The sequence below is a fragment of the Artemia sp. Qi Xiang Cuo genome, chromosome 17 (genome assembly GCF_049724085.1).
Source record: "Artemia sp. Qi Xiang Cuo chromosome 17, ASM4972408v1, whole genome shotgun sequence".
NCBI classification, from domain to species: Eukaryota; Metazoa; Arthropoda; class Branchiopoda; order Anostraca; family Artemiidae; genus Artemia; species Artemia sp. Qi Xiang Cuo.
This window is the reverse complement of record NC_142810.1, coordinates 62,632,716-62,642,908: the sequence shown is the minus strand read 5'-3', so window position 1 is coordinate 62,642,908 and position 10,193 is coordinate 62,632,716. Positions and strand designations below refer to the sequence as shown.

Here is a 10,193-nt window from a genome sequence, read left to right as displayed (position 1 = left end):
TTCAAAAATCAAATATTCTTCAATATAATACAAAACTTAGATTACAGCCAAAATTGTCGATGATTTTCACTTATATAGTGAATAAAAAAGATTTTCTACGATTTTCCCCCTGACTCTTCACGAAATTGTGAGGTTGTTTGACTACTATCACACATTCACCAATCTTACCACATCGAGTTTAAAATTATTTACACATTTTCATTGTAAAAGCAACAAACTCTACATTTCTTATTGATAGGTGCGTGAAATCTCAACACAAAGGTTCTTTGATGTGCTGTAATCGAAGCTGTAACTATTCTCTTTTTCAAAAAAATCCTGAACAGAACTTGATCTTTTTCTCTTCTTTGAGAAGATTCATAATCAAAGTTTAACATCTTTCTCTTCTTTGGAAAAAATTCATAATGGAAGTTTAACATTTCTATTCCATGGAAAAATTTAGAAGATAACTTTTACTTCTCTTCTCTTCTTTTAGAAAATTTGGAACTCAAGTGGAGCTTTCTCTCTTAGGAAAATTCAGAATCAAAATATAACTTTTTTCATCTTCTTCCCAAAGTTCAAAAGTGAAGTGAGACTTCTTTTTCTTTACTGGGAAAATTCAGAAATTAAGTATGACTTCTTTTTCTTCCTTGAGGAAATTCAGAATTGAACTTGAAATATTTCTTTTCTCTAGAAAGCTTTAGAATTGAACTATAACTTATTTCTCTTCCTTGATAAAATTCAGAAGAGAACTTGGACATTTTTACTCTTCATTGAGAAATTCCCAACTAAAGTGCAGCATTTTCTCATTCCTTGGAAAAATCCAAAAGAGAAGTTGAATTTTTTCTTCATTGAAAAATTGAGAACAGAAGTGGAACTTTTTTTGTTCGTTTTTAAATCATAGAACCGGAGTATTTCTTTTTCTCTTCCTTTAAAAAATTCAGAACTGAAGTGTAACATTTTTCTCTTCTCTGGAAAAATTTAGAAGAGAACTTGAACTTTTCTTCTCTTCTTTGAGGAAATTCAGAACTTAAGTGGAACGTTTTTCTTCTTTGAGGGAACTCAGAACTGATGTGTAACATTTTTTCTGTTCTATGGAAAATTTAGAATTGAAGTTTAACATTTTTCATCTTCTCTGTATAAAATTCAGAATCAAACCTTAACATTTTTTCACTCCCATGAAAAAATCCAGAAGAGAACTTAAACTTTTTAGAACTTAATTGGAACTTTTTTTTCTTTGAGGGAACTCAAAACTCATGTTTTTCTCTTTTATGGAAAATTCAGAATTGAAGTTTAGTATTTTTCCTCTTCTCTGGAAAAAATCAGAATCGAACCTTAGAATTTTTTTACTTGCATGGAAAAATCTAGAAGATAACTTGTACTTTTTTTTCTTCTTTGAAAAATTCAGCACAAATCTTCTTTGAGAAAACTCAGATTTAAAGTGGAACTCTTTCTTCTTTAGGAAAACTCACAACTGAAGGATAACTTTTTTCCCTTCTTCGGGAAACATTCAGAGTCGAAGTATAAGTTTTTCAATCTTCTACCGAAAATTCAGAAGGGAAGTTTAACATTTAATCTCTTCTTAGGAAAACTCAGATCTGAAATGTAGCTTTTTCTGTCGTCTACGAAAAATTCAGAGTTGAAGTTCAACATTTTTTTTCTTTGGAAAAAAACTCAGAATCAAAATATAACATTTTACCAAAACTTTCTACCTTCTACCGAAAATTCAGAAATGAAGTGGGACTTCTTTCTCTTCACTGAAAAAATTCGGAATTGAACTGGAACTATTTCTATTCTTTTGAAAACATTTGGAATCTAAACATAACTTTTTGTTATCTTCCTTGAGAAAATTCAGAAGAGAACTTGAACTTTTTTCTCTTCTTTGAGAAAATTCTGAACTTAAGTAAAACTTCTTCCTTTTTAGGAAAACTCAGAACTGAACTGTAATTTTTTTCTCTCTTCTTAGGAAAAATTCTGAATCAAACTTTGAATTTTTTTCCTCTTTGATAAATTCAGATGCTCTTCCATTTGATGAGAATGACCTTTCGAATCCTAACGAGGATAAAGAAAAACTGTGTTGAGCGTTTCGGGCGAAAAATGAAATACCAAAAGAGGTATTAAGTGACAGTGATGGATACACCGTCATTGCGTAAGAGACGCTGACCTTACGTAAAATGTGTGCCGTAATTAAGTTAAAAAAAGAAAAAAAGCTTTGAAAGTTTTGGTCAAGAAATGAAATGCTAAGAAAAGTATTACGTGACAGTGATGGTTGCGCAATCATTAGGTAAGATCATATACGGTGTGTGCTGTCGTTAAGCTACTGGCGGGGATTCACCCATGGGTTAATGTTGCAAGGTTACATAAAATTGTGTCGAGCATGTTACACCTGACCATTTGACACGGGGTGCGTTGGCTCGCAATCTCCTCCCTCCCCATGTCTTTACATTTTTGCCGTTAGAAATTTGAATGTAATCTTTTATGTTAAATAAAAGAAAACTATCTGCATAAAGAAGGGCACTGTCATCCTCAGCACTATTATTACAGCTCTAATAAGGAAAAAAATATTCCCAGACATCAATTGGAGTCAAGAGGGGTGTTTCATGGAAGTAACACCTGACCGTTTGACACGGGGTGCGTTGCGACGTCATTGGAGTCCAGAGGGGTGCGTCACGGAAGTCTTGCCTACTGTGTTTTCTTTCATAGAACTGGCGACCGTTTTGCATAGGTGTGACGGCTTTAGGGGTTGGTAGCTCCACAGACTCCCTATCTGACCCTTTAGAATCCCATGTTAATTTCCTATTATTACCACTTGTCTATTATCTCAACCATGTTCCAATTAATCATACAGAAACACCTGGAAAGTCTGCCACTTGCACATATTCCAGGGAGTCCGCCTAGACTCCTACAAGGGCTAATAGAAAATACGGAAAAATATTCCATAATGACCGTATAGACTCCTATATGGGAAAAACAAGATGGGGGGGGGGGTCTACCACCTGGGAAAATGTTTAGACATGATTTTTTACAAAATGGCCGTCTAGGGTTTTTAATAGAAAAACAAGATGGGGAATAGAAACAGGGGTGGCATTGCACATTGGATAGTAAATCCATTTATTATCAAACATATTCAAACCAACAATCACATCCAACAACCATTTCCATAACCAACAACCATAGCTAACAATAATATCCAAAACTGACAATCATAACTAACAACCATGAGCAACAAACATAACTGACAATCATAAACAGCAACCATCAATCATAACCAGCGACCAAAACCACCAAACATAACCAACAACCAACAAACATAACCAACAACCATCAATCATGACCAAAAAATCTAACCAACAAACATAACCAGCAACCAACAAACATAACCAACAGCCAACAAACATAAACAACAAACATAACCAACAACCAAAAAACATAACAAACAAACATAACCAACAAACGTAACCAACAATCATAACCAACAATCATATCCAACAACTATATCCAAAACCAACAGTCACATCCAGCAACCATAACCAACAAACGTAACCAACAAATGTATTTAAAATCCGGAGAGGGCATGTCATAGAACCTCAATGAGAAAAGGGAGGACATGTCATAGATATCTGGAGAAGGTATGTCAAAGAAACTGAAGATAGGTCACTACTAGTGTTATCCATTTATTATTATTATTATTATTATATCTATTGATGTCGTGATTCATTGCAGTTAATAGTATCCCCAGTCTGCTTTCTACTGGCCAAATAGCAGATTTTTACCAGCCCAATAGCAGATTAACATGGGATTTCTACCGGCCTATTAAATGTGGAGCTGCTATTCCCTCGCACCTGTTTCTAGCGGTCAGCTGGCAAGATTCCCGGACTTTGACGTCACGGCACACCCTCGCGCGTTTAAATAGGTCCACAGGAAAATAAACATAGAATTTCTACAATACGCCCTCTGACGTCACGACACACATCCTCGCCCATTTTTTATCAATTCCAGTCACCGGTTCTATTAAAGGGAACACAGTTGGCAAGACTCCCATGACACACCCCTCTGGACTCCAATGACGTCACACGACACACCCCCTCTTAAATAGCCAGGTCTAATATGGATCAAATAATTTTATATAAACTAACGTCAGGACCCATGGGGAAACACCCGCATGTAACTTATCGACAGTGTACACGCCTTATATAAGGTCGAATTTTGACAGCGCAACCATCACTGTCACATAATACCTTTTTGGCATTTTATTTTTGACCGAAATAGTCAAAGCGTTTTTTCTTTCTTTTAACTTAATGGTGGTTCACACTTTATGTAAGGTCGGCACACACTTTTATGTAATGATGGCGCGGGTCGCTTTCGCATAATACTTTTTTTGGCATTTTTTTTTATCGAAATGTACAAAGCATTTCTATTTTTATTCTTTAGTTCTTTGTCCTTGCTGGGACTTGAAAGGTTTATTTTCTTCCAGTGGGAAAACACTCCAAGCAAGAGGACTAACAAACCATTCCCAAAATTCTGTGATAGGGAAATACTTTCAAGAAATAACACATTCTCGTGCCGTCTTAAGACACGCCTGTGTCTATTCCATGACAATCCCAGGTGTTCCCTAGCAGGCGTCATTTTTATCGATTACTCGAAAAAATAGAAGTCACAATATAGGTTTGTATTGATTTAATGTTCTAGCATTGGCAAGATTCCTCCGGGAGCCCTGTTTCTAGCTGTCTTCTCCTGGCCAGATGTAAAATCGATGTTGCAAAACACGAATACAGGGAATATTTATTTTTAGACAAAATTACGCTAAATGTATTTATAGCGATAAAAGGGAAATGCATGCCTAAATTATGTAAACTCCTTAGTCCTGCTAAAAAATAAATCTTAGAAACACAACCTTTGTAAATAAAAGTTTTAATAATTCAAACAAATTTACAAACAATATTAATAATACAGAAAAAATTAGTTAAAAAAACACGACAAATAAAAAATAAAAGGTGAAAAATCCTTACTGTAATATATGCAAAGAACCGTGTATTATAAAAAGTTTGGGGTCCAAAGAGCTAATTCCAGGTGGAATTGTCTTTTCTTAGGAAAATGGTCCATCATTGCAAAACTTAGTCTTAACCCTTAATCTTTTTTTTTTGGCGAAAAAATTTGAAAATTGAAAAGACGTGGGTATCAGATCAGATCAGAATTTGAGGTTTTCTGACATAACCAGCAACACTTTAAGCGTCCTGAAGTACAGGTTCTTCCTGCCTACCAGTGGGTAAAGGCAGGCACACATAGCAGCCCCCACCCCTGGGGTGTAAGAGGGGACTCAACAGGTGAGACCTATACCAATTTTAACTTGTAATTTGACTACAGTAACCAATCCTTGGGTTTATGCCACTGCTACTGTTGATGCTTGATGTTTTTTGCTGATTGCTTTCTATTCTTCAAATTTCACAATCTCCTGCTTTCGTATTTGAAATTTGTTACTTCATTGTGGACTACATCCTGCCTTATACCCAAACTATCTTATACCACTGCTTATTCCTGGTCCTGTTTTGTTGTTTACTTCAGATACGAAATGAACAGTCAACTCAAGCCAACTCGTGAGCTAAGGTCTGACAGCTCAATCCAATTCTCTGGATAAGAATCTGTTTCAGAGCAACTACTCATGCTCACTAACCATATAAATAGCATAAAAATCAAACATAAAATGTTAGCAGATTCACTACAACCTGACAATCTTAAATCTTCAGTGAAAGGGTTACTTGATGACCTTATATTGGCTAAGATCTCTTCCCAGATAGATGAGGTAGTGGTTAAAATGAAAGAGGAACAGACATTCATGCAACATAATGTCACTATCTCTTCACATAAGCTGGATACAATCAAGCAGGAGGTGAATGCTGGCCTCAACCTAGTTCTTCGTAATCTAGTGGAAAAGACTCTTGTAATCTATAACAGACGCATTTTTTCTGCTGAATCTACATTGGCTACTTTAGAGTCATCCATGATAGAGCTTAAAAACTCTTTCCAGTCTATCCAGTCTAACCTGGCAAGATTAAATGACCGTTTTGAACAGCAGGCTTTGAGCAACCAAATTATTGTCTTTGGGGTGAAAGAGGAGACCTCCATTGAAAACACTGAAAGTCAATTCCTGTCACTATGTGCTGGAAAATTTCCTGGCATACCAATTATTCAGTCTGATGTTGTATCAGCCAAAAGAATTGGCAAACCATCTGCAAAACCCAGACCCATAGTTGTAGAATTTTGCAACTTACGAGTTCGTCAACTGCTTCTCAGACAAAAGAAGGATTTGAAATGATAAGGGATTCTATTTTCTGAGACGCTTACAAAATCACGCTTACAACTTCTTTCATATGCCAAGTCAAAGCTTGGCTTACGTAATGTTTGGTCCAGTAAAGGTGATATTCTGTATAAAACCCAATCTGGAAGAGCGGTTAAGTTTAATAATCAGAGTGAAATTGATTTATGTGCTGCAAATGCAGATAAATTAAAGTGATGGATTTAGATTTATTTTCTTATAGTATATTGCATTGTTTCTGTAGGGATTTACTTGCTGTTCTTAAAATATTCCTCTATTATTCTTTACTGTCCTCACATAATTTAGACTGGTACCATATTACACTTTGTGCCAATAGTTTGGACGATATGTCCCTTCCCACTAATATTTCTTCATGTTTGTTTGTGATTCTGTCACCTTCACGTTGTCTGATTTACATTATATTCTTGTTGTGTCATTACACTTGTAACCCCCATAATATCAACTGGTCACAAATTATAGTTTGTGCTAATACTTATAATAATATGTGCCTTCCCACTGATTTTTCTTTATGTTTGTTTATGATCCATTCACCATCATGTAGCTTGGCTTCTATAATGTTTTTGTCATGTCAGCACATTTGCAGCTCATATAATTTTCACTGGTCCTATATTGCATTTTGGGCAAATATTATGAATCATATATGTTACCCCACTGTTATTTATTTATTTATTTATTTTTTATGTTTGTTTGTGATCCTATCACCTTTATGCAGGCTGATTTTCTTCATATTTTTGTCATTTCAGCATAATTGCAGCTCATATAATTTTGACTGGTTCCACATTATACTTGGGGCCAATATTTTGATGAATATGTGCCATGCCGCTATTATTTCCTTATCTGGGTTAGTGATCCTATCACCTTCCTGTAACCTGAATTCTATCATATTTTTTTCATGTCAGCACACATGCAACTTGCATAATTTTGACTGGTCCCATATTATATTTTTGGTCATTATTTTGAATAATATATGCCATCTCATTGATATTTCTTTATCTTATTTTTTGATGCTATCACCCTTGTGTACCCTCAATTCTATCAAATTTTTGTCATGTCAGTATATATGCAGCTCTCATAATTTTTTACTACCCATAGTATACTCTGGGCTAATATTTGGAATAATATGTGTCATTCCATTGATATTCATTTATATTTGTCTGTGATCCTATCACCTTCAGGTAGGCTGACTACTATTATATTTTTTTTTTCTTTCTTTCTCATGTCAGTTACAGCTTACATAGTTTTCTGGTCCCACATCATAAATTGGGCCAATACTTTGATTCTACTTTCATTTTACTGATATCTCATTATGCTTTTTGTGATCCTCTCACCTTCATGTAGCCTAACTTCTATTATTTTTTTGTCAGTCCAGCACACTTGCAGCTCATGTAATAGCAACTGGTGTCACATTATACTTTGGTCCAATACTTTGGATTGTTTGTGCCATCCCACTTATATTTCTATGTGTATATTTATTATTTGTGATAATTATGGGTGATTTCTCTTTTCTTTTGAATTCTTATATTATTAATTCGGTTATATTTGATCAACAAATTAGGGCTGGTAAACAAGAGACTCACACGCTTGACCCTCTCCTTGAATCTATGGTTAATTCTAGCTGTAATTATCACACTACCATTGATTATTGGGATAAAATTATACCCTCACTGTCTTTAAATAGTAGCTTTAATGTATTTTGTTTGAATGTGCGTGGGATAAGAGATAAATGGGATAGTCTGAAATCGTATTTGTGGTCTGATAAGTCTTGCCCTTTTGATGTAATTGGTTTAACAGAAACATTGTTATCTGATGGTGAAAATTTTACAGCCTATGATATTCATGGTTATGTTGCTGTCCATATCCCCAGAATGGTAACAAAGTGCTCAGGAGGTATTTCTTTATTTATAAAGTCTGATATTGAGTTTAGAAGAAGGTCTGACCTTGAATCCTTGTTTACATCAGTAGTGTCAAATAATAGGACAGTTTATTCTCTTGTTATTGATCTGAAAAGCCAGTTTGCATGTGACACTGTTTGTTTGTTTTATAAGTCCCCTACTTTTCCAACACATTTGTTCTGTGATTTGCTTGATCAACTTTCTTGTGTGGGGTCTTTCTCTAAAAAACGTATTTGTGTTTTGGGAGATTTTAATTGTAATATGTTAAATATTGGATCATGTGATGAATGTGACCATCTCTTTGATGTGCTTTCTTCTGCTTGTCTACTTCCTTCAATTTTTTTTCCTTCTCGTGTTGACCCTACTAGAAATTCTGCAACTTTAATAGACAATATTTTCATTTCTCATTCTTCGAAGTTTACTTCTGGTCTTGTTTTCGCTGATCTTTCTGATCACTTCCCTATTTATGTTTCACTTTTTGTGCCTCAAACTGAGATTGTTGCGGATGAGCAGGGTGAGTCTTCTTTTAGAACTTCCACAGATAAAGAAATTTCTAATTTAATACATAGTCTTCAGAGCAATGATTGGTCTAGAGTTCTTGAAGCTAATGATGTTGATTTTGCTACGAGTTTATTTTTGTGTTGCATGGGAGCTCTGTTGGATAAGCATTTTCCTCTTAGAAAGAGGCCAAGGAATTCCATACCTAAATGTCCATGGATGTCTAGAGGTCTGATCAATGCTACACATATGAAGGCGTCTCTGTTTAAGGCTGCATGTAAAAGTAAGACACAGGATGATCTTTTGAAGTAAAAACTTTATAAAAATGTGCTTACTTTTTCAGTGCGTGCAGCCAAAAAGCTATATTTTTCGCGTCGAATTGATGAGTGTAAGGGGAATTTGCGAAAGGTTTGGACTGTAGTTCATGAAGATCTTTCGCGCAAGAAACTCGAACAGTCCCCCCCTTGTCAGTACAGAAAAGCTGATGGATCTTCTGTGGAGAAAAATTCTTCAGCAAGAACCTTCAATTCGTATTACACCTTACTTCCTTCCGTTTCTAGTCCACCCTACAGCAGAATAAGTAGTTTTCCCTTTGCAGAAAAGTAATTTTTCCTTTTTCCAAGCAGTGACACCGAAATTTCTAGTATTATTTCTCAGCTTTCAAGTAGCCGTTCAGTTGATGGTTTTGGTTTGAGCTGTATTGTTCTTAAAAAAATTGGTCAGTTTGTTTCTAACCCAATCTCACACATAACTAACCTCTCTCTTTCTTCTGGTGTTTTTCCTCATTTATTTAAGGTTGCTAACGTTGTACCTTTGTTTAAAAAAGGTGATTCATCTCTAATTTCAAACTATAGACCTATTTCTCTCCTTCCTGTAATTTCTAAGGTTGTTGAAAAAGTAGTGTATTGTAGACTCTCTTCATTTGTATTTAGTACTAATACGACTGCAGGTAATTCTCTCATAACTAACCATCAGTATGGCTTTCGTCCCAGTTTCTCTACCTTGCATGCACTTTCAGATGCAACAGAGTTTGTGCGTGTTAATCTTTACAAGGGCTTGTGTGTTTTGGGTCTATTTCTTGACTTTTCAAAGGCATTTGATATGGTCGTTCACTCTGTTCTTTTGTCTAAATTATCTTCATTTGGAGTGCATGGAGTCCCACTTGAATGGTTTAGGTCTTACCTCTCAGGGAGATCTCAGTAGGTTTCGGTTAATGGTATTTCTTCCTCCTCTTCCTTGCCTATTGTGAAAGGTGTCCCACAGGGCTCTGTGCTTGGACCTCTTTTGTTTTTAATTTATATTAATGATCTTGTTGATGGTCTTCATCCCCTTGTGCACCCTATTCTTTTTGCTGATGACAGTAACTTCTTCATTGCTGCAGTGGACCGGCCATCTGCCACTTCCCTAGCTCAAGGTCTTTTTGATAACGTAAAAGATTGGTGCTGGTCAAATGGCATGACTCTCAACTGCCAAAAAAGTGCCAATGTACACTT

At 35.4% G+C, this 10,193-nt stretch overlaps 1 pseudogene; it reads left to right on the top strand.

Moving 5' to 3' along the window:
* Window positions 1–7,455: 7,455 nt before the first annotated feature.
* Window positions 7,456–9,306, top strand: LOC148942447 (uncharacterized; annotated as a pseudogene).
* Window positions 9,307–10,193: the final 887 nt, after the last annotated feature.